Here is a 7,553-nt window from a genome sequence, read left to right as displayed (position 1 = left end):
CCTCGCTCTTGAGAATTATATTTCAGTTTGTATTCTCTGACATATCACATAAGTAAGAACTTAAACTGATTCCGGGACATGTTTTGTTTCTGGAGATTCTCGAGATGTTTTGAAGCACTGACAAGGACGTCCACTGAGACTCCAAGTACCTGCTCGAATACAGCTATGGTGTGTCATTCACATTACCTTTTGCTGTTAAAACAATAAAAAAATTAAAGTTTTAGGAATGTTTTTTATTAAGTACAATGCATCCATATTTAAATCAACACATCTGATGTACAGTACATCACTAATAAGCATCTATACATCAGGATAGATACCAACAACTTTGTCCCCATCAATTCTCTCTCTTCAGTAGTGTAAACTGGTCAAGAATCAGATTAATCCTATTACAGCACATGTGAAGCAGAGCGATGGCAGTTTAATGTCAGTAAAGCTCAATGGAGGACTGATCGTATTAGGCTAAACTTGCAACCCTTTTCATTCTCTGATTTCAGTTGGACAATAATGTTTCTAATAGTTCATATTATTGTGTTTATTGAATAATTACCATAATCATTCTTGTTGTTTTTATTGTTGACACAATATCACCCAATCAAAATACTTCTCTAAACTGATTCTTGCGCCTCCTCTGTATTATTTATCACGCAGAAAAGAATGCCGAGCACTTTCTCAGTCAGACTGATTTATCTCACACCCTTACAGCTCTTTTTATAGATCCGGACATTCGGTACAGTGTACGATTCAACACTCTTCTACAGGAGGAATGCTCTGTTTCTGGCTCTCCTCCTTGTAATGTACACCTCTTTCAGTGCGGTAACAGAGATGGCATTCCAGCTGGAGGCTGTTATGATCTCACTGCGCTTTAACAATACACAGAGGTGGTGCCTTTATTGTTGTAATCACGCACATAGTTCACATGCATCCTTTGAGGGTGGAGTATCTCTTGGATTTTACTTAAACCATCATAAAAAAAGTCTCATAGTATTGTAACTATGGCCAGTTACGTTTGTATTTTAAACTCTTGTTAAAAATCTTTAGTTTCCCATGGCATTCCGCGAGTGTAGTGACACGTTTCAATAACTATATGAACAAGGTATCCAATAACATGTAATTATAGAAAAAGGGTTTCTGATTATGAGTCACATGAAGCACTACTTTGGAATTCCCCTCAAAAACAACTTTATAGTTCATGTTGCCCTCGTTTATTTTTTTCACTTTCTCTAGAGTAGCTGCTTCTTATTTTGGAGAGTGTTTCTCCTCAACAAACCCCTGAGCCAGGGGATTTTCTCTTTTCACAAACATCTCGTGGTTCTCATCCATAAAGGGGAACTGTTGCACTGTTCCAATCCCAGCCTCCTGCCGCCTCAGCTGGACTGGATGATCCCCCCACGTCTCTCTCTCTCTCTCGTTTCGAGGTTATCTTCCAGGCACTGTGCCCAGCAAAAGTAAAAAGTCCTGGAAACTCAAACCTACCTGTGATCTCATCAGTTGGACCACAAAGGAGGAAGGGAAGGAGAGAGAACAGTCTTGTGGTGCTGCTGGATGTGGAGGGACTGAGAGGAAGAGTGAGAGAGCTGAGCGCTGAGGTGTTGGTCTGCCACAGGAGTTGGACGAGCCTTGCTGCTTTTTTTCCTGGGTTTGTAAACTTTGGAGGCTTCCTTGGAGGAGGTGGAGGAAGTACACAACGCCGGGAAAACGCGTTTACATCAAACCATCACCACTGCTGAAGGTAATCATCGGATTTCTTCTTCTTATTTTTAATAGAGGCATGTAAACGACACACGTACATGGACATGTATGCTGGTGGCAGCTTTAAAAAGTTAGGATTTGATGTGTTTGTGTTTTGGCTTCAAATTAAGAAAGACATTTAAAAATATCACCTTTGACTAATTCATTACACTTAACAGATCTATTAATCAATCAGTTGATCAAAAAATGATGATGATAATAATTAATACAAACTATTTATCAGTTGTTAGTTTTATACTATTTTTTTTCATTTTATCGCATTTGTCTTTATGTTAGAATTACTATTATAGGAAAGGTACATTTTACAGGAAGAATAACAGACTGGGTTGTGCTCAAGGCCATTCTGAGGAGAGTAAGGTAATGTTCTTTGAACTGTTTTTCTGTGGAGAGCGTATTTTTCAAACCTTTCATATCATCACACAAAAACAAGGTGCTTCACAGAATTAAAACAAGAGCTCAGCACGAAAGAAAGTACAAATTCAGTAAATCAGTAGTAAAAGAATGGATGTAACAAAAGAAATATAAAGCAAACCAATTAGCAATCAGTGTTAATTTGTGTTTTTTAGAAGAATCATCCATCTGTTCATAAGGTATACTACATTCATTATTTATTTAACTCAAGTATAAATTGTGATCAGAGGATAAAGTAAAAGTACCACTTCCACTTCTCTTTTTATATTTTACATTTGTCATTGTATCCACTGAACTAGTTCTGCTAGAAACCAGAGTTGTTGGAAACCAAAAAATGAGCTAAATAAAAGCGAGTTTTGATCTTTTTCATCAGGTGAACACAATAATGAATGCAAGATACCACCATATTCAGGTCTTTTCACAGTATTCACTCATTCAAAATGACAAGGTTAGGGTTAGGATTAAAAAAAAACAACATGGTTGGTTGGTTGGTTAGTTATGTGGTATAAAAATCTCTGGTTTAGGTTAGGGTTAGATTGAGGGAAATTTTTAATCCAGGATAAAAGTCTAACTCTTTGCTAACACACTCACCATAATGTCACACTGTGATAATATATCTGTGCTGTGTTTATAGCTTCTACTGCTGCACCCAAAAAAATCTATTAATGCAGTTTTAAATTATTTATGCCAATAATGCCGTGGCTGATGGTTAGTGTGTGATTATGAAACACACACACACACACACACACATGCACATGAAGTGAGCGTGTCTCCCCTCTCTCTTTTCATAAAACGTCGCTCCTGGCAGGGCTGTTTGTTGTGCAGCCCGGACTGCGGTGCAGGTTGTTTTGCAAAGTGAGTAGTTTCATCAGACAGTCGGCCTGTTTCATGAGTTATATTTAACAATTCTTGGCCCTCATGTTCTTCAGTTGATCAAACATATGCATATTAGCACTTTGAATTCATTGTGAGAAAGGAATCACTGTGCCAGTGTCCGTGAATGTAAAGATCTGCTGCACTCACTACTTCAGGGAACGAACGCTGTAATAACACATATCAAACAATGTCAACACAAAAAAACATGAAAGCCTTCTGCTGGCCGCTGACAGAACAGAGAAGAACATCATTCTGTCATGGGGTCGCTCAGTTTTTCAGACATGTGGAAAGAATCGAGGGAAAGTTGATTTTTTGATTCATTTATTTATTTATTTTTGACATTGCACTCCCTTGGAAGAGGAGTATCAGCTGAGTTGTGTCTCTCCTTTTAAGCCTGCCAGTTTTATTTACAGACATTGATCGCTGATTCAAAGCAGCGGACTCGTACTTGCAAATCACCTGCTTTCACTGCACTTTTTATGGTAGAAAAAACGCGGTTTAGAAATGAAGGTTGTATTGAATAAAAGAGAAAAGGCAGTCGAGCTGTAGTCATAACGCACATTGTCAGCCATGCAGGCGAGTACAAGGGCATTCCTTCACTACACAATGGTAAGTTTACAGAAGACTTGTGAAGTTGTTTATATGCAGAGCTGCAACCAAATTTTGCTTTGAAGCTGAAGTTTATCTATCAGCAGTGTTTCACTGAGTGTGCAGGCGGTCGCTTGTGATTAGAGCGGAGGAACTAGAACAAACAGGCACCCTTCAGTGTTTACTTCACTTAATTCCGCAGAACAAAAGTAAATAGTCATTGTTTTCTTTGTAAAGTGTATTTGAGTTCCTTGAAAAGCTGTATATAAGAATAATAATAATAGGTTTTATCATTATTAATATTATTAATATTATTATCATTTTGTAATCCTTGAAAACTAAATTGATAAACATCCCTGTCTCTGCCACAGAGAAACCAAACAGAAAAGCACACGCACACATGCAGGCTCCTATATACGTTCCAGAAGGTTTTCACAGCGCTGATCTTTTTCCACATGTTACATTATGTTACAGCCTTATTCCAAAACTGATTGAATTCATTATTTTTTACATTAGTCTATACCAAATCTTCCATAATGTCAAAATATATTTTTATAAAGTTTGGCAAATGTATTAAAAATAAAAAGTGAAAAAAAACACAAATGCTCAAATGCAAAAAGCTCTCAAATAAAATAAAATTAAATGAAATATTTAACATTTTAAAGAAAAAAAAAACCTTAAGAGAAAGTAAATGACTATGTTTATCATTACAACACCAGAATACAGTTAAACATTATGTGACAGGCACTTTTACCCTGTGGTGTGAAAACCTGATGTTGAAAGGAAGAAACTAAACTCACCACCATGTCTCTTGTTAGCATTAGCCACATTAGCTTGCATGTTTGTTGTTGGCCTTAATTTAACAAGCATAATAAACAGCACCTTCACTTTTTATTTAGGGTTTTTAAAAAAAGTTTTTATATGGAAGTAGTTACTTCTTTTATGGTGGATGGTTAGTGCAGTGCCTTCCATGTGACGACTGTGGTTCAATCCCAGCCATGGCCTACCTTCAGTAGTGGTCCTTAGGCAAGGCCTCCTCACGCTTACCCTGCCTACCATTGTAAGTTGCTTTGGAGAAAAGCATCTGCTAAATGTACTGTAAATGTTTTTTTTTTCTTGTAATTTTGTGGCATCTTGTAATAGGGAACAACATTCAGTTTTCATGACTACAGGGTTATTAAACTTTGTCATAGCACTTACATCTCTGTTATCTGGCTTATTAGAGAAAACCTTAGTGGTGACATGACATGCTTATTTACTCTTAAACAAAACAACAACATTTTTCTCTGATCACCTCCTCGTGACTTTTCTTAACACACAGCATAGCACTTAAATCAAAACATGTTGTTTCAGAACATTATCCATCTAGTGCATTGCAGTTCTTTACATTTCTTTCTCTGTTAGACAGTTACTTTACATTAACATGACATTTTTAGATTACATTACATTTTGTGTTTGGACTCCTGCATTCTCTATGTGTATTTAGACAATCCAGTAAAATGACTTTTCTATCTCTTAGTGTATTGATCTCCTGATTGTGTTGTCCCTTTTAGTGCCTAATGGTGTTTGCATACAACACTCTGCATAACATTTTAGAGAACCTTGCAACCCACCCCCTAGAAACCTTCTGTGTAGCCATGACTCAAAGTCATTTGCCTCTGACTCTCATGCCAGCATAGACTTAATTTCCATAATTTAAATAGCTGGAACTTTAATTTGCTTCGCGTTGAGCTTTACCACCATAGATGTCACATATTTCATGCCACTCACATGTCAGAGCAGATTCTTGTTGCAGTATGCTGTGATTGTGTTGGAAAGATAACACAGATACACAGATACACATGTGCATGCACACACACACACACACACACACACACACACACACACACACACACACACACACACACACACACACTCTCTCTCTCTCTCTCTACCTACTCTGGAACTAACAGACTGTACAGTGACTGGGCACCTAATGAGCACAGGATAAGCATGCAAGCAGATCTACTCTCAGTGGACCGCTTGTCTTGGCTGGGGAGGCCGTTTAAAGTGGGTTCCAGCCCCAAGGCAGAGCTGAAATATGCAGGAGGAACGCTCTGTAGGAAAATGAAGCAGATAGCAAGTTCTAGATAGTTCCTGGGGTATTCTCTTACATAAATGAGGCGAGACGTATTGAGGCTAAGCCGTAACTTTCCCTTCTGGATGTTCCAAACTGTGAACAATGCAGGGGCGGCGAAGATTATTTTTTTACAGTGATGTAAGCTATTCTCAGTGTGTCCTCCACCTGCTCACTCTGTGAGTTTTGACTTTTCTCCATGTTTGTCCTGTTGTACTTACTTTATTGTTGGGAGGACATGTCAGAGAAATACTGATATAGATATAGATACAGATATACAGCAAGCGATGAGCTAAGAAGAGTTTGACTTTTACCTATTGAATTTTTTTCTTTGGAATTATTTTTGAATTAAGTCTGGATGGAGAATTTTAATTTTAATTAAATTCCAATCAGAATAAATCACATGCAGCTGCAGGTACAGTGACAAACGGTTTTGTAGTATTTAATCATGATCATGACCAAATGTTTACAATTTACATTTCTGTGAGGACATTTTTGTAGAAAATGTCTAGAAATCTTTATGTTATAATGCAACATATTTTTTTGAATGAAGTTACATACTCTGGGGCATCCTGTTTGACTGATTATCCTTGAAATGTTTCTACAACTTAAAAAAAGATTAAATCTGGCAATGTACAGAGACATCGTTGATGAAGACCTATTCCAGAGTGCTCTGAACATCAGACTCGGATGATCTTTCAACAGGACAATGACCATAAAAAGCACAGAGCTAAGATAACAAAGGAGTGGCTACAGCACAACTCTGTGGATGTCCTTGAGTGGCCCAGCCAGAGCCCAGACTTGAATCTGATTGAACATCAGATCTGAAAGATCTGAGAGATCTGAAAATGGCTGTGCACCGTTGCTCCCCATCCAACCTGATGGAGCTTGAGAGGTGCTGCAAAGAAGAATGGGAGAAACAGCTCAAAATGTTTTAACCACTATGGGGTTATAGTAACTTGTCTAAGGACACCTTGTTCTTGACATGTAGCTGGAAGACACTAGGAATCAAACCACTGAAGCTGGGTTCATAAGCAGCTGCTCTACCAACTAAGCTACTGCCTCTATGAAGGGCTATGAAACAAACATCTGTTCATAGCCTATAGCATGATATTCTTGGCCAGTGTGTCACTCCACTGGCTTTTCACACAGTGATAAGACTTCTCTGTGGAAAAAGCAGAATCTGTAAAAATCCTCCACAAAAATAATAACAGTTGATGGTGTTCTGAAACCTAACTGGGAGTTGTTTACTAATGTGGACAATTTCTAGGAGGAACCGGTAATCGACAAACTCACCCTGGGGTCTGTAGGCGACGGCTTTACCACCTGAGCTACTGCCGCCCCTGTATGTGGTGTAATATGGTAAAATGCAACTATTTATCACAGGTATTAAAGATTAATCGAAGGCGAAAGGTGCCTTCAAATTAGAGAACAGACCTTAAAAGTTTGACCTGAGAAAAAAATTACAAACAGCTAAGATTCTCAGAATCATCTGTAGTCTTGTGCCTGAAAAACAAACAAACAGCAAAAAAAAAAAAAAAAAAAAAAAAAAAACACAAAGGCTGCGTTCACTTTGTAGGTCTTAATGTTCAATTTTGCTTACAGCCACCACTGAGAATGGTGGCCCACTCCAATCTTTTCTTCTGATTTGTCAAGATCTCTGCCCCACACACAGTGCCTGTTCACATTCTGATTGCTCCCCTGTTTTATTCAGCAATGCAGACAATGCTGGACAGTATCTGTTTCTAACTGAAATATGAGCTGTATGTACAAAAGAATAACAGCAATAATGCTGAATATGTGACACTCA

General features: G+C 38.0%; 1 protein-coding gene across 1 annotated transcript in view; it reads left to right on the top strand.

Annotated features, from left to right (window-relative positions):
* Positions 1-1,699: 1,699 nt before the first annotated feature.
* The window catches only part of si:dkey-87k14.1 (leucine-rich repeat transmembrane protein FLRT2), a 36,052-nt gene continuing 30,198 nt past the window's right edge, over positions 1,700-7,553 (top strand). Inside the window, exon 1 of the mRNA XM_026353906.1 lies at positions 1,700-1,732. The gene's annotated coding sequence lies outside the window, so the exon portion shown is untranslated. The remainder of the gene's footprint in view (positions 1,733-7,553) is intronic.

The sequence above is a fragment of the Anabas testudineus genome, chromosome 12 (assembly GCF_900324465.2).
Source record: "Anabas testudineus chromosome 12, fAnaTes1.2, whole genome shotgun sequence".
In the NCBI taxonomy this organism is placed as follows: Eukaryota; Metazoa; Chordata; class Actinopteri; order Anabantiformes; family Anabantidae; genus Anabas; species Anabas testudineus.
The sequence above is the reverse complement of the archived record's forward strand: the minus strand, read 5'-3'. Positions and strand labels throughout refer to the sequence as shown.